Source organism: Poromitra crassiceps (assembly GCF_964638095.1).
Source record: "Poromitra crassiceps genome assembly, chromosome: 9".
NCBI classification, from domain to species: domain Eukaryota; kingdom Metazoa; phylum Chordata; class Actinopteri; order Beryciformes; family Melamphaidae; genus Poromitra; species Poromitra crassiceps.
In genome coordinates this window covers 57,793,398-57,817,767 of record NC_139630.1, presented here as the reverse complement: position 1 = coordinate 57,817,767, position 24,370 = coordinate 57,793,398, and the positions used below count along the sequence as shown (strand labels likewise).

The window sequence follows — 24,370 nt, the reverse complement described above, 5'->3', positions numbered from 1 at the left end:
CCAGCATGAGGAGCAGCAGGAGGAGGTGGAAGCCCTGGTCTGCTCCATGAGGCTCCAGCACGACGAGAAGCAGGAGGAGGTGGGAGCCCTGGTCTGCTCCATGAGGCTCTCTCCTCCCTCCAACTCCAGGCTGGCCCGCAGTAGGGCCATGTCCAGCGCCCTGCGAGGAGGAGCCATGGAGGAACTCACCCCCTGACTGACTCAACCCCCCACTTAAGGCTTGGGTGAACGTCCTCCCGTCTTTGTCGTCCCACTGACAAGTCGCTCTATTGTTCATTCTTAAAGGAGAATTCCTGTTTTTTACACCCCAGACCTTATTTCCAGCTTAAAATATGTTTTACTCGCCCAAATAACTTTGGTTTCATTCTGATCCCCCTAGAAGATATTCAGATCCAAGTAGAGTCCTGGAACTGGCCAAAACAGGCGTAAATGGGGCATATGTCGTTCACACTGTAAAGAACATATTTTCTGTCACCTCGCAGTTCATTATGGTTGTTATATAATTATGGGAACATGAATTAGCTATGTAATGAACCTCAGATGTGCTTATGTTCTTCTTATGTGGTTTTCTCTTCTTATTCTGTTACCAAACAGAAGCGCTTCTCGCTTCTTCTCATGAAGCACACCCGGGGCAGGTCAGAGTTCACTCCGTCTGTTGTGTTTTGTAGCGTAGCAGCCTATCTTAGCATAGAGATATGATCTGATTTCAAGATTATGGACGATTCAATTAAATTGCTGCTTGTATGGAATAAGGCCATATATCGATTACAAACAGCAGCGGGAGATAAAGCGGGAGATGTTATCTATGTGACGGACACTCGGACAGCAAACAGAGCAGGCTGTCGGCAGCACGGGAGGTTCGTTACATAGCTACTTCATGTTCTCATAATGATAAGTCACCCCTTGGCCCTTAACCCTCCGTTTTGCATGTTCACGTGGAGGGTGTCCCGATTGTTTTTTTGCATCAGATTATTTATATACTATAAGAAAGAGAGTTGGAGAAAGAAAAAAAGGTGCAAAATCTTAATGGGTGCGTTTTTATTATTAATTTAAATATCCAGCATTATATAAGAATTTAAATCTCCTACCACTGCCAATACCAACATTCAGCTAGGGAAAGCAAAATACAAATAAAGCAAGACACTATCTGTCTGCTGCACTTGCCCCCAAATCACTAAATATCCCCCCCCCTGCCTGGAAGTAAAATTTCAACAGAGATGATGCTAGACTGGGTTTTTGATGATAACACACCCAAACAGCTGGATAATGTTTACTACCCTCGTCTTTTCACCCATGTTCACATAGTCCTACCTGATGAGGTGGGTCGGGGCATTATTGACAGATGATGAAGTCGTGTGAACTAGCTTGTTCCCCTCCCCCCCGAACAGGCGCCCCAACTGACCAGAGGAGGTGCTAGTGCAGCGACCAGGACTCATACGCCGCTGGCTTCCCACCGATAGACACGGGCAATTGTGTCTGTAGGAACGTCTTGAGCACGCCGAAAATACCGCTGCCCGGGAATTGAACCCGGGTCTCCGTGGTGGTAGGCGAGTGCTTATTATACCTCTACACTACCCAGACCCACCCTGTCAATGAAATGTTTAACTTTAACAAATCACCAGCTTACTGGGGACCCCCTGATGGTCCCCAGACCCCATGTTGAGTCGACAACCACTCGTTAGGTTCTATCTTACTAATTGCATTATTATGCTTCTCAAGGTGGATATGGTGAATCCCATGAAGAATAAGAAGTGCAACCACCACTATGATGAAGCAGCCATCCTGGCCCTCATCAAAGCAAGACACACCCAGAAGAAGAAATGCGGGTAAAACACACTCCCTCTGCAGACCGCTAGAAAGTCCACTCAGCTTTTTCCACCACTAAACAACTGGGCGGGCCGGTGTGGGACCAGAACTTAACCTTAACTCACATTTTCTTCATTATAGCGCTTTGATGTTTCAGACAAATGAAGTTTGGCTGCCTCCTAGAGGAAAACAGATGAAATTGTGCCACCTGGCCAGTTGTTGTGAAGGAAACGTGCTTATTGTCTTGGCCTTGGTTAAGCTGTGTTCACACCGAGATATTTATTTTTCTCTCTGTCGCTCGATTCAACCCTTTGGAATCGCTCTGTCGCTCTGTTTAAATCGCTCGTCAACAGGCACAATAATTGACGGACATGTGGGGGCTATAACGTTACGCAATGTCATGATGTTTGTCCACTACGAGGCCGAGCCACCGTAGTTGTTTACAAGCTAAGCCTATCAGCGTGCTCCTAATGCGAGCTCTATACCGGTAGTACAGACTTCACTTCATGTCAGCTGTCAGCCTGTCAATCAGCTGTCAATGCAGTTTGTTGCCACACAATAAACCAGCGGTTTGTTCCAAGCCAGTGTGATCCTTGACTCACTCTCACACGGCAGCCAATCAGCGTTGAACAGCGATCGACTGATGCCAGCGTAATTTTGCTCGAGTTGGGATATTTCATCTCGGGCGTATTTTCGCCCTATCGTTCTGTCTCTGTCGCTCGGACGCCCAGCGATTTTTCTCCCGGGCGAATATACGCTCAATCGCTCGTTTGCATTGACTTTGTATGTAAACTCGATGCCAGCGAAAAATTTTAATAGGTCGGTGTGAACGCAGCTTTAGCAGTTTGTTTTCAAAGACACAAACTCTGGACGTTTTAATTTTGGGTAAAGCCAGAGGGTTTTTATATGGCTTACGCCAGCTCTGGGAGTATGAAGTGCTTTGAATGTGAGACGTTAAACGGTCTGGTTAAACGCAGGTAGACGCGTCTACTTACTTATTCTTCAGACGGATTTGCGTCTACTCACTTCTAAATCTCCTTTGATGCAAATCCATTCAAGTTTTTTTTCTCTTTTGGGACTAAAGTCTCTGCCGGGCAGCCGGGCAGATTGAGATTCCACCAGGAAACGTTGCATTACGACGGCGAGATGAGGCGGACGTAGCCTGTCTAGTGAATACTTGTGTCCACCAGAGGCGTCCCCGAAGCGGCTCTCCGCTCTGCTCCACAAATCAGCCTGTGTATTTTAGCTTCTCTCAAGAGTCACGTCAAGCAGCACAGAGCAGATCAAGCTGGGCAGGAATTCACGAGAATAATAAAATAAAACATCCTGTCGATTTTCCCCCCATTGGGGGGTGCCAATTTAGCCTGCTTTCTATAATAATGCATCCCTCAATTACTTGAATGCTTCCATTATTTTGGCAGCTACTTGGGTTCAAATTAACTTAGTGAGTTGGTTTGAAATTTGTGTATCAATGAACTAAATTCAGTAATGTTCAAGTTATGGTAGTCTAATTGTTCTCATTGTTACATTGTAGCCTTTAACTCAATCAAAATGTTGTTTTTGTAGACACCAATAATGACTGCCCAGCAAATGTAGTTGAAACTAGTAAGTATAGTTAAAGCAGGACTAAACCCCCAAACACCTTTTTCAGCTTTTAACCAATATATATGGCTTTTGGGGTGGTATGTGAAGGATTCTGGTCAAAATCTCCACATCTGTGACCAATCTGTTAAAATTGTACAAACCCCTATCATTTCAGCAGCATAAGTTCCCTCTATGGGTTCAAACCTGCTTTTTTTTGTGCCCTCAAATGAATGGGCGATTTGGTACATCGTGACGTCACGGTGGTATTTGCGCGTGCCCCACTCATGTGAAAATGTGTTTTTTCCCCCCATGTGATTATTACTGTAGTTAATGCGGCGCGAGCCCTTTAAGAGCAATGTGGCACGTTGGACAACAGCGGGATGGTGTACACAGCATTAATTATAGCCTCCTTCACCGCCTCGGCCGGCATCTTCTTTGAAAAGTTGAAACAAATCTCGGAACGCCTCCTCTCGAGACCTCGACTCTGATTGGCTAAACGGACAGTGACTATCCGACCATCCGACCATCCGATACGTCTATCCAGAAAAAGTTCATCCCTCTTCAACTTTCTGTCCATCAAAACGTATGCAAATTTTCTGGATACGTACGCTTCTGAGTACTCCACGGACAGTCGGACAGCTGTCATTGAAAATGAATGGAAGTGAACAGAGAAATGAACGCACACGGACAGACACCACGGATCAGTGTGGCCAAGGCCTAATGTAACGCTACGCTGTGTCCGTTGCATTGTTTTTGAGATGACCTGGAACATAGTTGTTAGTTGTGAGCTAATAACGTTAGTTGTGTGGCAATAAAACGACACTGAATTACCAGTTTGATATAACGGTCAACCGAGTCACACTCTTTCCATGAAGCCCACCAGCTTTAATAATATCTGTTGGCTAGTTGTTGATATTTAAAGTCCCTGGAAACCAGAAATATTTCTTTATTATTTAGCATTTTGAGTTCATCACATCACAGGACCCTATGTTAATAAGCCACCAGCCAAATTTGAACGATGATGAACGTCGCAAAGTATATAAATTTAGGTTTGACAGTCATGGCAAAAGTCATGAGAATCAATTAGTTTTTAGAGTGTATTTTCTCCCGCGGACTGTGTGGGCGTGTCAGGCTGTCTTGAGAAATCTGATGTAGTTACCGTAGTTCATTTGTTGACTGAATGTTTCTCAGAATGCGATTATCATGCTGCTGACTAACCCTGGTTTTAGTGCTGTGACTCACATATATGTGGACATGTTCCTATAAGTGCCTTTTATAGTTTCACTGTGCTTATGTGTTGATCTATATCTGATGGAGAAAAGTTGATTTTCACATTAATTATAATTAAATATTTTTTTACATTGCCAGGTTGCAAACCAACAAGTGAACTCCTACAACTCATCAGTTCAACTGGAAAATGGCAGCCATGCTAATTAACGTGGCCATGGGCCTGAAGTCACTTCACAGCTGGGTAAGTGGGTCACTCACATCACTAACCTGTTATTTTACGAGCTATTATTATATGACTCTCTTTCAAGAGTCATATAAAAAAGGTATCGAACACTCTAAAATTCAATCTCTGCAATTTTAGGCAGATTAGAGCATCTCTGACTGACAGTGCGGCTCTAACCTTTCTCCATAACTCCATTCAATGATTTTTGCACATATAGACTACTGCCTCACTGGTCCTTCACAGGAGTAACCACCTTGAAGCCCATCGAGTCTCTATATAAAAAGGCCCTGCAAATTTTAGATAAGAAACCTATATCTTACCATCATTGCAATATACTTCTAAAGTACAAGCTCCTCAGCTTTGCCAATTATAAAAAATTTAAAATTGCCTGTATGATTTATAAAATCCTTCATGGGCTAGCACCACCTCCTTTAGAATGCTTTATCAAACGGAGAGCTACCCAGAACACCACGCGAAGCTCGTCGAGAGGTGACTGTGAACTACCTCTGAGACGGTCCTCTGTCGGACAAAATGTTTTGTCCTACAGGGGTAGCAAACTGTGGAATAGCCTACCAATGTCAGTCAGAGAGAGTAGCAGTTTTCACACCTTTAAGGGGCTGTTAAAGTCATGGCTCAGATCAAATCAAAACTGCGACCATATCTAAACCCTTTTGTTTCATGTGTTGTTTTTGTATATATATATCCTTGTAAGTCCTATGTCTACCTTGGTCAATGTCCCTAATGTTTCCTGTTTTTGTTTTATTTGTATTACATACCGGAATTGAAGGTCTGTATGTGCCCACTTGAATTGCAAAGTTAAATGCCTCCTTCATGTATATGTATGTCTCCTCTCCTTTTTACCCTATGTGTATGTATGTGTCACCTACATTGCACCCCTGTCAGTTGCCCTATGTATGCACTAATTTTTCTATTTCTTCTTTTTAAACTTTTTTGTACCTCACCTGTCGAGGGACTACGGATGGAAATTAGCTAAGGCTATAATCCGGCACATTTACATGCAAATGTTCATTAATGTTGCACTGTCCCTGAAATAAATAAATAAAAAATTACCTACCTGTCTTTAGACTAAATGTCATGACTTTGTTTCAATCTTTTTACAGTTAACAAACAAGCCAGAGCTCCCAGCCCACCGCCCAGCGACATGGTTCTGTGAAACAGTGCCTTCTCCTTCAACCAGGTATAATTCTGGACTTGATCTGAAAGCTTGTGTGATTTATCAAATGTCTTCAAAGGGCGTAATGTAGGGCTAGCATTTGAATCCAGAGGTAAATTAGTATTTGGGACAGCCCTACAGTTGGAACAATATTTGGCATTAAAATGTAATACTTTAATTTGCCTTCATTCCAGTGGCAGCTGGTCTCCTCTCCATGACCTTCTGCTCATGACCGATGCCTGCAGCAACTGGCGGATGGAGCAGGATGTGGCCGTGCTGACCAAGCAGCTGGAACAGCAAGGTAGAGCATGAAGAAGCACACATGAATTTGAATGAGTTTTCATAAACTGTTAAACTCCACCTACCTCCCCCCCATAGAGACACTGCGGAGCGTGCCATCATTCAGAAACCACGCCCAAAACGGGGGAAAACACAATCTCCCCTCCAATCCTGGCATTCCTCCTATGTCGCGTGCATGGTCGGGTGTTGCACAAAAATATCGTATATGCGGAAGATGAACACTCCAACTTACTTCATTGACAGCAACATCCACATTTTTCTTCTTGCCAATTCTCAATGGCTTCCTTGTTTTCCTTGGGAGTACAAAAAAATGTTAACTGGCGATTTTTTTTTACATTTGTTGTCTGCGCAGCCCACCACACAACAGCTTTTAGCTATGTTTAATTCAAGGAAAATGACACTGGTGTGTGGAAATGAACTGTGCTTTTCCCCCGTGATGGGCGTGGCCTATTTCATACTGTACATTTACTGTTTCTCATCTCACTCTGTAACCATCTATCTATACAGACTGAGAACATCCAGTTGAAACGCAGTCTGGAGAAGCTGAAAGGACAGCGTGAGGAACAGGAGCTAGAGATCAACAGGTAAGCACCTAAGGACTCAAAACACTTTTTTTTTTGTTATCAATTTTTTTTATTCATGATTTTGTTACATAAAACAGTGCAATGTCAAGTACATTTTGAGATGACCCCGGAGGGATCAGGGAGCATAGGAATAAAAACAAAAATACAAAAACAACCAAAAACAAACCCCCCCCCCTCCCCCCTCCCTTTCCCACCCCTGTGGCGATCCGGACCCACCCCGCCCACCCCACGTTGGTTGTAGAAGAAACAGAGAACACTGTGTTACCATTCAACAAAGAAATTAAAGAAAATGAGTATTTAAACAAAAATGATCAGGTCAACAGCTGTTTGACGTTAGTTGCTGTAGAGGTCCATGTTAGTAAGGTTTTTTCACAAGCTCCGTGCATTCGAGCTATTGATAGTTCCATATGGACAATGTTCAGGAAAGACATAAGCCATGATTTATGGTTGAGAATGTGTGGAGGACTCCATCTTAGAGCGAGCATTTTCTTGGCAGCTGTTAGACCTGTAAATAATACCTGAGATTTATAAAACGGTAAAGCAAAAGGTGATGTGTCATTCAAAATTAATAGTTTAGGACAGCAGGGGACAGGCACGTCCAACAGTTCCGATAATGTAGAGGAAATTTTTTGCCAGAATATTACAACTCCGGGACACTCCCAGAACATATGGATGAATGATCCGACAAGGTTGAGATTACACATTTGGCAGACAGGGGTGGAGATGATTTTCATGAGGTTTCGTTTTCTTGGTGTGAGATAAAGTCTATGTATGAAATTAAAGTGAATTAGTTTATGGTTTGGATTTTTGGACGTCCTGTCTATATTGTCCCATACAGTGAACCAGTTCACCTCTCCTTCATTGAGACCCAGGTCTCTCTCCCATACTTTTTGGACAGCAAGTTGACCAGAGGAGGAAGTCAGTAACAAGTTATACAGTTTGGATACCAAACCAGTAGTGTGTACACCTATATTAAATATAGTATGAAGATTATGTGATCGTAAGGGACTGGTCCACGGGACGCCATATGCACGCATGGAAGATCTGAGTTGCAGATATAAAAAGAAAGAAAAGCCGGGTAAATCATAAGTTACTCGAAGATCGTTAAATGATCTGAGACCCTCATCACTACAGACATCAGCCAATACATGGATACCCCTACTACTCCACTGAGGAAAAGTAAACGAGACACCTCCAGAAAGTAAAGCAGAGTTATGAAAAATAGGACTATTTTCATGCCATTTTACATGAGAATGGGTGGCTTTCTCTACCTTATGCCAAGTGGATAAAAGAAAAGACATTATGGGGCCCATTGATTTGTGGCGTTTAAGAGGTAAATTAGAGTAGATTAGGTCTTGTAAACGGTGTGGAGAAGCTATTTTTTCCTCTATTGTTCGCCATGAGACTGAAATGTTGGGGTCTAACCAGACTGATAATGGGCGTAATACATATGACCAAAAATACATCTTTAGGTTGGGCACGGCGAGTCCTCCATCCTGTCTGTCACGTTGTATAGTAGTCAATTTAATTCGTGGGCGCTTCCCTCGCCAGATAAATTTTGTAATGAGAGCGTGAATCTTATCCCAGTAGTTTTTAGGAGGTGAGAGGGGTATCATATTGGAGAAGAAATTAATTCTAGGTAAAATGTCCATTTTTATAACTGAAATGCGGGCTTGCGGAGAAAGTGGGAGAAGAGTTCGTTTTTCTAAGTCGGCCTCCACTCTATTTAAAATACCTTGGTAATTTTTAGTTGTGGTTATATAGAGAGAGGGGAAAATTTCTATCCCAAGGTATTTAAAGGATTTGACTATTGGGATGTGAGGAGGTAAAGTGGAAGGGCAAAGAGATGAGTTAAGTGGGAGTAAGGAGGACTTAGACCAGTTAATTTCAAAACCTGAGAGAGCACTAAATTCTTTGAAGATATCTAAAACATATGGTATGGAGGTAGTGGCATAGTCTATGTATAATAAAATATCATCTGCAAATAAAGAAATGTGATGTGTAGTGTTACAGAATGTGATGGGGGAGATCATAGGGTGTTGTTTTATTGCTAAAGCTAAAGGTTCGAGTGAAAGCGCAAATAATGATGAGGAAAGTACGCAGCCTTGACGGGACCCTTTGAAGATAGAGAAAGGAGAAGAGAAAATATTACCTGTGATAATCATAGCTGAAGGATTAGCATAGAGAACTTTAATCATGCTAATGAAGTTAGTGCCCAAGCCAAATTTATCTAGGGTCATCCATAAGTACTCCCATTCTAAACGATCAAATGCCTGCTTAGCGTCCAGTGAGAGGACTGCACAAGGGGAAGGAGTGTCTTGTGAGAAATGTATCACATGTAAAAGTCTACGTATATTATCTGCAGCTTGTCTAGTTTTAATGAAACCGGTTTGATCGTGATGTATAAGTTTGGTCATATGTTTTTCAAGTCTCATGGCTAACACCTTTGCATATATCTTGATTTCTGCATTCAAGATTGAAAGAGGTCTGTAGCTGCTGCAAAGGGAGGGGTCTTTCTTAGGTTTTAAATGTACAGTCAAAATGGCAGAGTTAGCATCCCTATTAAAAGAGCCCTGTTCTATAGAAGTGGAGATCATCTGTAACATGAGGTGACCCAGGGAATCCCAAAAGGCAAGATAGAATTCTGGAGGAATGCCATCCCAGCCAGGTGATTTGCCCTTTTTCATGGCCTGCGTAGCTAACTTAAGTTCCTCAAGGGAAATAGGAACTTGTAGCTGTTCAGATGTCTCCTGAGTTAAGGATGGTAAGTTCACATTATTAAGAAAGGTTTCACATTTATCGTGATCTAGAGTAACTTCTGAAGAATACAGACTAGAGTAAAAGTTACGAAATTCATTATTTATATCTATAGGATTGGTGATAGTGTTATTTGAATGGTTGGAGACGATAGTAGAAATAATAGTGTGTCTGTTGTCATGTCTCAGTCTCTGAGCAAGGAGATGACTCGGCCTGGGTCCATTAAAGTAATAATTTCTTCTAGTTTTGTGAATAAGAAATTCAGCTCTCCTTCTGAGGAGGGAGTCGAGTTCTATACGCGTTACTTGAATATTTAGATTTCTGGTTTCACAAAATGACTTTTGCTGCTGCCGCTCCTGCTCGACTAATGTTGATTCCAATTCTTGAATTTTATTAAATTTAATCCTGCTGAGATGAGAGGCATAAGATATTGTGGTGTTTCTAATACATCCCTTCAATGCATACCAGAGGATGCGCGGGTCGTCTACAGAACCGACATTTTCTGATAGGAATTTATCTATTTCAAGTCTGGCAAATTTACAATAGTCTGCATTCTTCAAAAGTTCGGTGTTCAACCGCCAACGTGTTGCCTTAGGAGGTGTATTTAATAAAGTAAGTTTGACCAAAATAACAGAATGGTCAGAGAGTGGGCATGGAAATATTGTCACGTTATGTATTTCTGAAATGGCAGGTGAAATGAAAACGTAGTCTATCCGTGAGTATGTTCTATGTCTATGGGAGAAGAAACTGTATTGTCTAGCTGAGGGATTAAGGACTCTAAACGTGTCTAATAGATTGAAGTCTGAAATAATTTTTGATAAAGAAGCTGTTGCTGATGTTTGGGAGTGAGACCTTTGTTCGTGTGTATTTGAACAATCAATTTTAGGATTTAAGACTGTATTCATGTCACCTCCCATGATCAGAGCATAATCGTGAATATCCATCAGTAACCTAGATAAATAATTGAAAAATTCTTGATCATATTGATTAGGGGCATAAACTGACAGAAATGCAAGCTTACGACCTGCGATTATGGTTTTAATCAATGAAATACGCCCGTCATCACTGCCAAAGTTCTCTAAGATATTTATTGATAGGGAGCGTTTTAAAACTATAAGAGAACCACGTGATTTGGACATAAAAGAAGCTGACGCTGCTACATGGTAGGATCTGTTAGCAAAGCGATTTATATCAGCTGCTTTAAGGTGGGACTCCTGAATAAAGGCAATATCAATATTCTTCCTACGAAGAAGATCTAGGCATGCTGTGCGCTTTGTAGGGCTGTTTAAGCCTCTAGTATTCCAACTAGCTAACTGGAGAGATGTCATAATAATGATACAATGGTATGAAAAGAAAAACAGGAAAGAATGATTGATAACTGTACATGATTAGTTACCCAATTATCACTGTAAAGGTATGTAAAGAAACCAACGTTGAAACCCCCCTGGCCACGGAGGCCACAGTACCCAATTTTGCCACCCCATGGCAGATAAACGACAAAATAAAAATAAAGAAAACTATTCCCCATTCCCAAATATTCTAACAAACCTGACACTGAGAAAAGGAGGCTATAAACGCTATCGTGCCTCGCCATTCCATTAAAGGAAAACGTTGATTGATCAAAACTACCTTACACTATCTAAGTTATTAGGAAAGAAAAAAAGAGAGAAGAGACTAAATTAAATAGGGGGATAATTCCCACTGTTATCTCACAATATGGATAGAGTTTAGCAGGTAATGATGATAGAACATGAGTGAGAATTGGTGACCCCTCTTTTTTCTTTTAATAATATATATATATAAACACCTCTTTCTTACATGAAATAAAGTAGCATTCAAAACGTAGTGCAAGATAACTTCTGGGACATAACAAAATCAAGGTGTTGTGCAATATAGTTACCCAGAATAATTTATGTTAACTGAATGTGTATCTAGTGAACCTGAGCCATCTAGTCAGGTTCTGGGTTGCTGAAATGAAGAATGGAGATGGGCGTTGGGTCCATTCACTTATCCACCGACGATTGTTGAGCTCGTAGGAAGTCCTCAGCCTCGGTCTGGGAGTCGAAGACGTGTTGTTGGGAGCCAAGGATGAGTTTCAGCCTGGCTGGGTAGAGGAGGAAGGTTAGGAATCCCTGCTTCTTTGCTGTCTCGATGGTGGGAGTGAAGGCCCGGCGTCGATTGATGGTGAAGGGGCTGTAGTCAGCAGTAAAGCGGATGCTTTTGCCGTCCAGGGTTAGTGGGGACCCTCTTGCTGCTTTCAGAACTTTATCACGGTCCAGGAACCGCAGACATTTGCAGATAAGCGTACGAGAGCCATTGTGATTGGCGTTCCTAGGAAGCTGGATCCGATGTGCTCTCATAATTTCAATCGGCTGCTCGCCGAGGGTTGGGAACCATTTAGGGAGATTTATAGTTAAGTACTGTACTGCATTAGTACCTTCGGCACCCTCGGGAACCCCCAAAATGCGCATGTTGTCCCGCCGGCTGCGGTCCTCTAGGTCGGCTAGCTTAGCTTCTAGCTTTAGCAAGTCAGTTGCGTGTAGCGTTGAGCTTTTCTCAGCCAACGTCATCCTCTTGTCCAGCTCTTTGCAGTCACCACGGAGTGTGTGGATGTCCTTGGAACAGTTAGCGAGTTGTATTTTGATATCGTCTAACTTGCCGTTCATGCAGGAAAACTGGGTTTCAATGTAGGAGCGTTGATTCTCCATAGCAGCGCTTAGCATAGCAGCTATCTCGCTGGTACCGGCTGGTTCTCGGTCTGGCTCGTTATCGCTCGGCATTTTGTTGGATCTTAAATGCCAAGTGGCGTCAGCAGGTTTGGGTTTCCTGATCGACATCCAAACAGTGAGATGTTGGAATCAAAGATTGTCTCGGAAAGTTACTTCATTGGTAGTTTTTTAAGTAAAAATGAGAGGGAAGAGGCGAGCGCGAGAGCGTTAGGCAGCCATCTTCTCTACAGGTCACGTGAACACTCAAAACACTTGAAGGGAATGTGAGTCTCTCTTCTTTTTTCATTTCTTTTCATGAGTGCTGGTTGTACGACAAGAGACCATTTCTCATTTGTGACTCAGAAAAAACGACAGGACTTCTGATGAAGCTGTTTTTATTCATTCATGTATAAATTGCCTGACCCACAGTTTCACTGCTCGCCTGTCTCTTTTAGGTTGACAACACGCCTGAAGGAGGAGAGAATCCACTACTTTGACCTCTGCAGTGAGCAGGGGGCGAAGGAGTGGATGCTGACCCAAGAGCTCATCTCCAAAATCAAGGATGAGAAACATCAGCGGGAGATCCAGGACTTGAAGAACCAGGTGGGGAAGCACTGTATGCTATTGTGTGCTGGGGCAGCAGGCTGAAGGCAGCGGACGCCAACAGACTCAACAAACTGATCCGTAAGGCCAGGGACATTGTGGGGCTGGATCTGGGCTCTCTGACTGCGGTGTCAGAGAAGAGAACGTTGTCCAGGCTACACTCCATCATGAGCAACGACTCACACCCACTCCACGGCGTGCTAGTCAAACACAGGAGTACGTTCAGTGAGAGACTGATTCCACCTAGATGCAATACGGAGAGGCACAGGAAATCATTCCTGCCTGTGGCCATTGGTCTATTTAATGCCTCTCTTAAAAGAGCACCTCGGAGACGCTCAGTCAAGGACAGTCTGTTGAAAGGCCAGGAGCCCCTGAGCCCCTGATATAAGAGTCATGAAACAGCTTCCCAGTGTCAATTCCTTTTCTCACCCCTCCCTCATGCCCTTATAGCCAATCCAAGATTCAAGATTCAAGATTTGTATTGTCACTCCAGTCCGTAGTACAAGTATCACGTGTGAAATTCTTGTGCTGTAGACTCCGTTACAACATAGTGCAAAATAGCAGGGCATATGAGTGCAAAAACAACAAGAGACACAACAAGCAATAAAACAAGCCAAAAAACAGTGACATATTCACTGCACATAGGTGCAAATAGTATAGACATAATTTAAACATAATTATAATAATGTTTAATAATTAAACATTCTGTTTGCACAGGTGCAAATAGCATAGACCTAATTAGAATTAAACATACATAATGGTAGTAGCTGCAGTACAGCTACTACATGATTGTTGGGAGTTTATTTGTGTATGTTAAGGAGTCTCGTGGCCTGCGGGAAGAAACTGTCCCTCAAGCGATTTGTGCGTGCTTTTGGGACAGTGTATCTCCTCCCTGAGGGTAACAGGGAGAACATGTGGTTCACATGTGGGGGTGGTTTGTGTCCTTGATGGTCTTCAGGGACCTCCTGAGGCAATCCAATATTGCTGTAGAGGTGGAATGATGAGCAGCTGTAGTGCCTTATGCAACTTGGATGACATTAGTTTTTCGGCCTCTGCATCTTTGACATGATAGTAGAAGTGGTTACCAGACTGGGGTGGGGACATCTCTCTCTGGCTGTCGTGTGTGTTTTCCTGATCAGAATGTATCTTTGACATGATAGTAGAAGTGGTTACCAGACTGGGATGGGGACATCTCTCTCTGGCTGTCGTGTGTGTTTTCCTGATCAGAATGTATCTTTGACATGATGGAGAAGTGGTTACCAGACTGGGATGGGGACATCTCTCTCTGGCTGTCGTGTGTGTTTTCCTGATCAGAATGCATCTTTGACATGATAGTAGAAGTGGTTACCAGACTGGGATGGGGACGTCTCTCTCTGGCTGTCGTGTGTGTTTTCTGATCAGAATGCATCTTTGACATGATGGAGAAGTGGTTACCAGACTGGGATGGGGACGTCTCTCTCTGGCTGTCGTGTGTGTTTTCTGATCAGAATGCATCTTTGACATGATAGTAGAAGTGGTTACCAGACTGGGATGGGGACGTCTCTCTCTGGCTGTCGTGTGTGTTTTCTGATCAGAATGCATCTTTGACATGATAGTAGAAGTGGTTACCAGACTGGGATGGGGACGTCTCTCTCTGGCTGTCGTGTGTGTTTTCTGATCAGAATGCATCTTTGACATGATGGAGAAGTGGTTACCAGACTGGGATGGGGACGTCTCTCTCTGGCTGTTGTGTGTGTTTTCCTGATCAGAATGCATCTTTGACATGATAGTAGAAGTGGTTACCAGACTGGGATGGGGACGTCTCTCTCTGGCTGTCGTGTGTGTTTTCTGATCAGAATGGAACTTAGGCTGGAAATTGGAGCAATTTGTTATGCAGTAACCTCTGACATCACTGTTCCCCTTTGTTGCTGGAGAAGAGTTGAAAATGCTATTTTGTTCAGATTGCCTGTTCCAGTGTGTTCCAGGCCAACGGCGCCCCCGCCAGGCCAGAAAAAAGATTGATTTTTTTTCCTGCTTTCCCCAAAATTTCAATAAACCTTTATGGCATATTATTACAATACAACAATGCTGGTGTTGACAGTGTTGACAGTAATAGAAGATGCCAAATCATTAAAAACAATAAGCATTTTGCTTTTAGGAGCATTGTGCCAGCGTGCAGCGCTGTTCCAAAACGTGTCAACGTGTGTCGTTGCCTGGGAAACGCACATCCCATAATACAACTGTTCGCATCGCATCCCATAATAGTATGATGATACTTGGGATGCCATTGCGTACATGGATGCGAACAGGTTAGCTAAAAGTTTAGTGTCGCCAGTGAGGGCCCCCATCGTTGCGGTCGGGGTACATTTCGAAATCCCTCCAGGCCTGAAATTTTTCTAGGGGAAACACTGCTGTTCCCATATTATTCTCAGAAGCAATAATCAGTGATTTGATAATGTTTGCTTTTATACTAAGACCATCAAAGCTAGATTCAGAAAAAAGAGCGAACATTTTCTGAGGAGTTAGGAAACTATTCAAATCTCATAAAACAATCAAATGTTCACTCACTTTATTATCCATTCAACTGATGCAAAAGGCATTAGCATCTTGTCCCTTGTCCTTACAGGTTGATAGCATGCGGGGCAGTGATGCGACCCTACGTGGAGGCCAACATATCCCACAAGTCCCACACCACCATCAAGTACTTCCTGAAGATGTGGAGCAGCGTCAGCGAGACGCTCATCTTCAACTTCCTGGGCGTGGCCACGGTGGACGGACAGCACTCCTGGAACTGGACCTTCGTCACGGTCACTGTCATCCTGTGTCTGGTGGCACGGGTCATAGGTCAGCTCTACTGTAGTGGTTTCCAAACGTTCTGAACGTATATGTGATGGCAGGCGGGGGTGTGTTAAGATATACATTCAAACGGAAACAACTATGCATGATGTCATGGTGGACTGCCGTTGATAATCTATGCACAAGTCAAGTGAATAGCTTCTTATGAAACACGTTTGTCACAAAGTTCACTATAGAGCAAGTACTGTACATAATATGTTAAGCAATGAGCAGAGCATATATATATATATATATATATATATATATACATATATATACACCAGAGGGTTAGGGTAGCGGAGCGGTGATAATTACCGCTCCTCGCTCCCAGAGCGGTCCTTTCCACCCGCTCCAGCGCTCACGGCCGCTCCAGACCGCTCCCCGCTCGATACAGATTTCACCCGCTCGCACTCACCGCTCCACTCCGCTCAAGAGAGATAAAAAGGCCAGGGTGTTTTAATTTGCATTTAAACGCGTTTCGGCATATGTGCCTTCATCAGAGCAGAGCATGCTCTGATGAAGGCACATATGCCGAAACGCGTTGACCCTCAATAAAAAAAGAAAGTGGAAATCTGAAGTCTTGCATCTCAATTTTTGGCGTGCTGCTACCGTCACTCTTGTAGTGATTTTTTTGATGATATACTGTCTGTCTGTGACTTCATTGGTTGTTGCCAAGAGTCACGAGCTCATCACAAGATACTGCCACACACATCATGTGATGGGAGAGCTTGTGATGGAAAACCGTTTTTAAGTTGTAGCGGTCAGTGGGTTTGTGGTCACTTCAGTGCCTACGGAGCCATCTCACATAGAGTAGCTTATTAAAACACACAATCAGAGAGAAAAGTCATTTGACTTTTATTAGAACTAATTCATAAAACTCTGCAGTGACAGAACAGCAGCACGCAAAATCTGCACCACGGTAATTTACCCCGATTCATAAAATTATGAATTATGATTGTGAATACCATGATGGATCCACATTAGTTATTAGTCAGCTGCAACACAGGTGATCACAGCCAATCACAACCAACATGTTAATTAAGCTTGACATACTGTATGCAACAGTCTGCCTCTGAGTCTGTATCTGTCAATGGGCAGCAGAGACATGTTAGAATGGCAGATGATGTTGGGCATGGTAAACCAAATGTTTATGATGTCACTGACTGAGATTATGAATTGGTCAGTGGTGATCATCACCTGATGAAGACCTATCAATGCTCTGTAAGATAAATATATAGGAGCATTGGTGGCAGCAGCCTTCTCTTTAGGCTACTTTATCTCTGCTACACTCCAGCACCTGCTAAAACGTTTATGTGACGTGTATGGTCATCTTCTCTTTTTCAAAATGATAATTTTCATTAGTTAACGTTCATTTTTACAATAGACCGTGACCAAAATGGGTGGAAGAATGGAGAAAACGGGTCATGCAAAATTTGCAAATCGCTTCCCAATATTTCGCATTTTGAAGCACCCTACCGTGACGGTATCTGCCCCTAACGTTACTCTAAACCTGCCAGTAAGTTTTATGATACAGCCCCATTCTATGGCCCTAAATGGTCAACTCTGGCAACTAAATAGGCAAAAAAAATAGCAAATATTACAGTATTTGACCCAAATCTGTTACACACACACTCAAACCCAGTTTCTCATGACATTGTCCTTCCCAGGTGTGGTTGCTCTGGTCTACGTTATCAACAAGTTCCACATCGTCAAGCTGACCACCAAGGACCAGTTCATTATAGCCTACGGTGGCCTGCGAGGAGCCATCGCCTTCTCCCTGTGCTACCTGCTGGACAAGGACCATTTCCCCATGAGAGACATGTTCCTCACCGCCATCATCACCGTCATCTTCTTCACTGTCTTTGTCCAGGTACTGGGACACCATCTTGTCTGTTCTGTTCCCCACTCAACAGACTGTGTTGTCACATCGTTAGCCGTTAGCTGTTAGCCGCGTTAATATAAGAGCCCGACCCGTCACCCGTGACGTAAACACATACATGCAGGCAGGCTACATACACAGTCACTCGCAAAGGTTTATTACAGCTGAGAGGCTAAGTAAGGGACGCTAATGTTATCTCTCTGACTCGTTGGCTCCAATACACCCTTTTCACGGGGGCCATTTTGTGTCAAAAAGGCAGGGTAAACACAGGGGCAAGCATAACACTAATGAGGGTTTCCAACTTCCATGATTCACCCGTTTACACAACTTCTTTGCGGGTTATCTGCCCCGGTGTACAACTGATTCAGCTCAGTCTGTCAGGAGGTGTGAGGTGATGCGCTTCATCAGATGGCCTCTAAGTTTACACCAACCGCAAAGATCATCTCATATCATACGAGGGAGTCCTGTTCAGTCTGTCTCGTGGTGTTGCCTAGTTGAAGGATTTGCCTAATAAGATTCAAGATTATTTCAAGATTTCAAGATTATTTTAATTTGTCCCGAGGGAAATTTGTCTTGGACATACAGGCTGCCACATAGGTACACAGTGCCATAACAAAAACAACAACAAAAAACAATAGTGCATAGCACACCAGTGCCGACATGTGCAAACACACAACCAAAGTGCAAACATCAATAATTTACAGTACAATCAACAATACATTACCTATGACCTGAGTTTAGGAGACTGACTGATATGGGGATGAAAGAGTATTTGTATCTGTTGAGGTGTCTTTTTTTGTTCTTGATTGGGACTCTGTAACGCCTGCCAGATGGAAGCAGTTCGTATTCTGAATACAAGACATGAGAGGGGTCAGCAATGATCTTCCTAGCTTGTCTTATGAGTGATTTTGATAGCGAGGATGATATGCCATTCACCTTGGTGACAAGAGGATACAATTATGAACCAGAGAGAATACAGAAGAGGAACTTTTGCAGAGAGTGAAGTGAACAGGCAGAGAGATGCGCCTCCTGTCTAAATGCCTGGGTGCCCTGGCTGCAGACCTTTTTCACCATTCCCAGGATAAATTGTGGAAAACGTCCCAGACCAGAGAGGCCAGGTGACTTGTTGTCTCTAAAGTAAGTCAGTGTTTTATCTCTCTTCTAAGCCTTCCTGTTTTGTAAACCGCGGCTCTGTGCTCTGTGCAGGCTTTTAGCGGAGGAATACGGTAGTTGTACGGTTGGGAGAAAAAGCAGTGCCGAATGAAACTGCTGTTTTGCGGAAAAGTAAAGCGCTGAAAATTGTCAAAATAGAGCGTGCATGTACACGGATATCGATTTGTTTAGGTGGGCGTTGTTTTAGGTGGCTAAATTACGTTTTTTTGTTTAGTTGTTGACCCCCAGGACTTAGAGAGAAAAAGCTGGTGATGCTGCTGCTCTGGGTGCCGGATCTCGTTCGACGCTGCGCCCCGCTTCAAGAACACTGTACCTAATTAAGTTAGTGTATCTGACTAGCTGATACTTGTTAAATACTTGATAAATGTTTTAACATTGCATGATATAAAGTATAATCTCAGATATCCGGCAAGAAAAAAAAAATTAATTTCACTAAACTTCCTGAAATTCCAATTCACTTCCAATGTTTCATTGGAATTGATTGATTGATTGATTGATTGAATTGACCCCAATGCTGTTGCAGACCACCATGCCACTGCATCGTGGCAATTACGGTCAGATGCAGCATTGGGATGCTGAAAATAGGTGTTAGATCTACTGTATGCAGTAGATGGCGCCATTTTGCAATGACGAATACCTCTGTTACATTTAGACTTCACTGTTTATACCAAGATATATTTGAAGCTGCTAGTGTAAGAACGGAAACCCACAGTGACCTTGGCTTGTGTGATGAACACCAACATGAGGAAGGGATCAGTGGGATATTGCAGCAGACGTGTCTTTAGCATACATGTAACAAACACTGACTTGCATGCAAGATCATGTGACACAGTTCCATTTCTATTTGGTCCTAGATAGTCCATGGGCCAAGGCAAAAATCGGTACCACCTGAGGTGACCGCACGATTTTGTTATTTTTGTCTTCCTACATGTCTGTAGTTTATATTTTGGTATGATAACCCTGCCCATTTGGTAGCTTAAGGATAGTTATCACTCTGTAAACAAACCTACCCCCATATAAATGACAAAACCCTGATTTCTGTGTATTAGTCCAGATGATATGTGAAAATGATGTTCCCTTTTTCGTAAAAGCATGAAACTTGGTACGCTTATAGTTTGGGGCCCTGTACAGTTTCAGAAATTGAGCCATCACAAAAATGCCTTGTGGCGGCCATTTTAATTCTGCCATAAGCATAGTTTGCATCATATCTCCTGAACCACACATGCTAACACTGAAAAGGAGATGTCTATCCCAACGTTTTCATGGTCAAGGATTACAATGATACCATAGAACATCATAAAGTGTTAAAGTGACTAATCAATTGTGAATTTGATGACGTTGTGAGAAGGAAATGACAGTATCTGATAACTGATGCTATCCTCTCCCGGTAGGGAGGGGAGGCTGGCCAGCGAGACTAACATAATTATGAAATTACCCTCAAAACACAATAATTGTCAATACTAAACCATGTTTGGTAGGCATGAATTTGCAATTAAAATAGCTATAATTCACCATTGTTAATCTCCGTCCTTACTCTAAAAATGGTAAACCCCATCTTGGATTTGGCCGTCTGGCAGAAAGTCGCAGGATGTTTGGGAGGGGCCTGGGGGCTATTTTAACAAAAGGCCCATAGAAGTAACCCTGACCCAAATTACTCATCAAAAAATGTTAGCCAGAGAGTGGTCATGGAATTGAGGTTATAGCATCAGTTATCAGAAACTGTGATTTCCTTCTCACATCATTAAATTCACCATTGATTAGTTACTTTAACAGTTTATGATGTTCTATATGGTAGCCATCACCTTTTCTGTGTTATCATGTGTGATTCAGGAGATATGATGCAAACTACATAATTCACTTATGGCGGAATTAAAATGGCCACCACGAAGCATTTTTGTGATGGCTCAATTTCTGAAGATTTACGGGGCCCCAAACTATATGCGTACCAAGTTTCATGCTTTTATGAAAAAGTGAACATGATTTTCACATATCATCTGGACTAATACACAGAAATCAGGGTTTTGTCATTTATATGGAGAAGGTTTTTTACAGAGTGATAACTATCAATAAGCTACCAGATTGGCAGGGTTATCATACCAAAATATAAACTAGAGACATGTAGGAAGACAAAAATACAAAAAGTGCGCGGTCCCCTTAGGTGGTACCGATTTCACCATTGGCCCATGGACTAATTGCATTGTATCTTTCTCAAAACACCACTGAATTCACCAAAACATCACTGAATTCACCATTAACTATTCATGTGAACAGTTTATGATGTTGTATAGAGTGTCATTGTAATCCCTGACCATGAAAACATAGGGGTAGACATCACATTTTCTGCATTATGTGTGGTTCAGAGATATGATGAAATCAGGGTTTTGTCATTTTTTGGGGGTAGGTTTGTTTACAGAGTGATAACTATCCTTAAGCTACCAAATCGGAAGGGTTATCATACCAAAATATAAACTAGAGACATGTAGGAAGACAAAAATAACAAAATCGTGCGGTCACCTCAGGTGGTACCGATATGTCAAAATTTCAGCCTTGGCCCATGGACTATTGTGGGCGTGAGATATTTCAACATTGTATTACAATGTTTACAATGATGACTGTTGTCTTTTCGGGTGTAATTCTCCACCCTGGACTTTGTGTCTGCTAGCTTGGCTTTCTTCTTCCTCTGTATGAGCAGTGAAAGTTACATTTTGCCTACATTGTCGATTAATCGGTTAACATAGATTGATCGATCAAATTCTTAGTGTAGTAGGAGGAGTAGGGTTGAATTAGTTTGGAGTCTGCTACTATAGGTTGGAGGCTTTAGCTGATGTGGCCTCCAGAAGCATCCTGCGTGAGGCGATCCAGGACCGTCCTCACGTGATCAAAGGGGTCCCATAAACACGAGACAGGACAAAAGTGACAAAGCAAAGCAAAATGAGACAGACACTAATATCAGCTGTCCACAGGTGATGTGGCTGTGCGTACCAGACTGACCTCTCGAGGGCCGAGGCAGACGCCATTTTAAGCCCCGTATGGACAAAAAGACACCATAAGATCAAAAGATGAACAGCCACAACAAAGACATAAATATTGATCATATCTACATGCGAAAGGGGGATGACTGTAACACTACGAAACTGTGATATATGAACAATATTAACAAATTTTCTGTGATGTTATCTCTCCTCAGAGTCACCTGTTTGAGAGCATCCAGGAGGGCAAGTATGAGTTTCCAGACAAGGACTGGGCTCACATCTCAGAGGGAGCCAAGGACCTCATATCCAAGCTGCTGGTCTGGGATGCCACTCTGCGTCTCAGTGCTGCTCAGGTCCTCCAGCAGCCACTCTGCGTCTCAGTGCTGCTCAGCTCCTCCAGCACCCCTGGGTGCAGGGGGTAGGTGTCTTCTAAACTTCTATTGACACATGACTACTGGTACTCTAATTCATCCAGTGGCATTTATTAGTAATACACTTAGGAGTTTATTTCACAATCTTTATTTAGTGGTTATTTCAAAGTTAAAGTGTACATGCTGGTGTTTTCATTTCCCCAGAATGCTCCAGAGAGAGATCTTCCAACTCCTCCTTTTCTCCAAAGGTAAAACCAGATAGCTTTGAAAACTATGTCAAATTCATCTCTAAAGCCCTTTAAACAATTGTCAGTGCTTGTGCAAAGTGCTTTACAGAGCAACAAAGGACATTGATAAATACATTTTAATTAATTAAATTAAATTAATTAATACATAATAGATAAATAATTGTATTACTTTCTGAAGACTGGACAATGTGTGGTGCGTTTATATTATTACATTATACTTTTATACCTCTCAAACAATTTCTGTTGCTCTGCACAGCCCAGCTTTATTTTCCAACTTTTCTCAAAAGTTTCACAATCTAGGCCGTCCAGGTAGTGTAGCGGTAGATTCCCTGCCTACCAACACGAGGGTCGCAGGTTCGCGCCCCCGGATTACCTCCGGCTTAGTCGGGTGTCGGGCAATGGGTCTGCGGGTGGGAAGCCAGATTAAGGGTATGTGTCCTGAAGCGGCTGGCATGTCTTGGAGGAAGCATGGTGCTAGTCTACGGCTCTCCCCAGATTGGCAGAGGGTGGAGCAGTGACCCTGGGCAGCAGAGCAGGGGGAAATTGGCCAAGTACAAATGGAGGGGAAATCTGAAAAAAGTTTCACAATCTAAGCTTTTACTCTGAAGGCAAAATCGCTCTACTTCCTGTCTCACCCTGGTTAACTCATACAGTAGGTAACTTGACGCAGCAAAATCGCACCACTTCCTGTCTAGTCCTGAGCAGGAAAGCTAACTTTTACTTGGTCCCACATGTTCTTTTGGGCATGAAGTGTCCTAAATGAGAGCATTCAACCGTGTGTGTGTGTGTATATAACCTTTATTTAACCAGGTAGAAACAAATTGAGATACGAAATCTCTTTTACAATTGCGACCTGGCCAAGAAGGCAGCAAGTTACAGATCAGATCATACACACATTTACATACAAGATACAAAAACTAATTAAAACAGAGCACAGACTACACCAACACTGCATCAGAAGTAATAGTAAAAAGCATACGAAATAAAATCGTATATTACGATTTACATCCTAAAATCATAGTCATAAAATGATGATAAAAGAAGCATAAAGTGCAGAGGCATATTGTGCACAGAGGAGTCCAAATATTGCTACGAGAGGCATAAAGTGCATAAAGAGACAAAGTGCACAGTGGAAATTTAAATGTTGCCACAGGAGCAGCTCGAGACAAGAACCTCTGACAACTTGTGTTTAAAACTGGACAACGAAATCAAAGAAACCAACTTAAAACGTGTCTGCAGGTCATTCCAGGACCAGGGACCAAAATAAGACAAGCTTCTTTTGCCAGCCTCAGTCCGTACAGGAGGCACTTTAAAGCGCAACCAGTTGGATCTGAGATTATACGAGGTAGTTATGGACACAAATTTAGAGCATAAGTAAGAGGGTAACTTACCCAGAATGGTCTTATACATGAGAATATACCAATGCTGCATCCTACGCATAGTCAGGGAGGACCATCCAACTAGATTGTACAAGATACAGTGATGGGTCCTGTAGCCTGAGGTGGAAATATATCTCAAAGCAGCATGAAAAAGTGGATCAAGTTTGGCCAGGGTAGTAGGACTCGCGAATCTATAGATAGTGTCGCCATAGTCTAACTGAGACATGAACAGGCTTGCCACCAGGCGTTTACGAGAAGGCATAGAAAAACACGATTTCAATCTATACAAGGAGCCCAAGGTGAATTTGAGCTTCCTGGACAGAGTTGCAATATGGTGTTTAAAATTTAGGTCCTTATCCAGCCAAAAGCCTAAATATTTATAAGTATCCACATACTCAATGGCTGTCCCTTCAAGTGTGTGGATAGCAAGCGGAGGAGCCACAGTGCTGCTATGTGCAAATAACATTGTCTTAGTTTTGCTGGCATTTAAGAGCAGCTTAGCTTCGTTAAGCTCGTGCTGCAAAGAGGTGAAATCAGATTGAAGATTGGCAATAGCAGCTTCACA

At 42.7% G+C, this 24,370-nt stretch overlaps 1 long non-coding RNA gene across 1 annotated transcript; it reads left to right on the top strand.

The window, feature by feature from the left end:
- The first annotated feature begins 21 nt into the window (after nucleotides 1–21).
- Nucleotides 22–6,903, top strand: LOC310781931. Its single transcript, XR_014552993.1, has 6 exons — nucleotides 22–224; nucleotides 1,720–1,826; nucleotides 4,759–4,861; nucleotides 5,965–6,041; nucleotides 6,212–6,318; nucleotides 6,825–6,903. It is a non-coding gene; the product is annotated as an uncharacterized lncRNA (long non-coding RNA).
- Nucleotides 6,904–24,370: the final 17,467 nt, after the last annotated feature.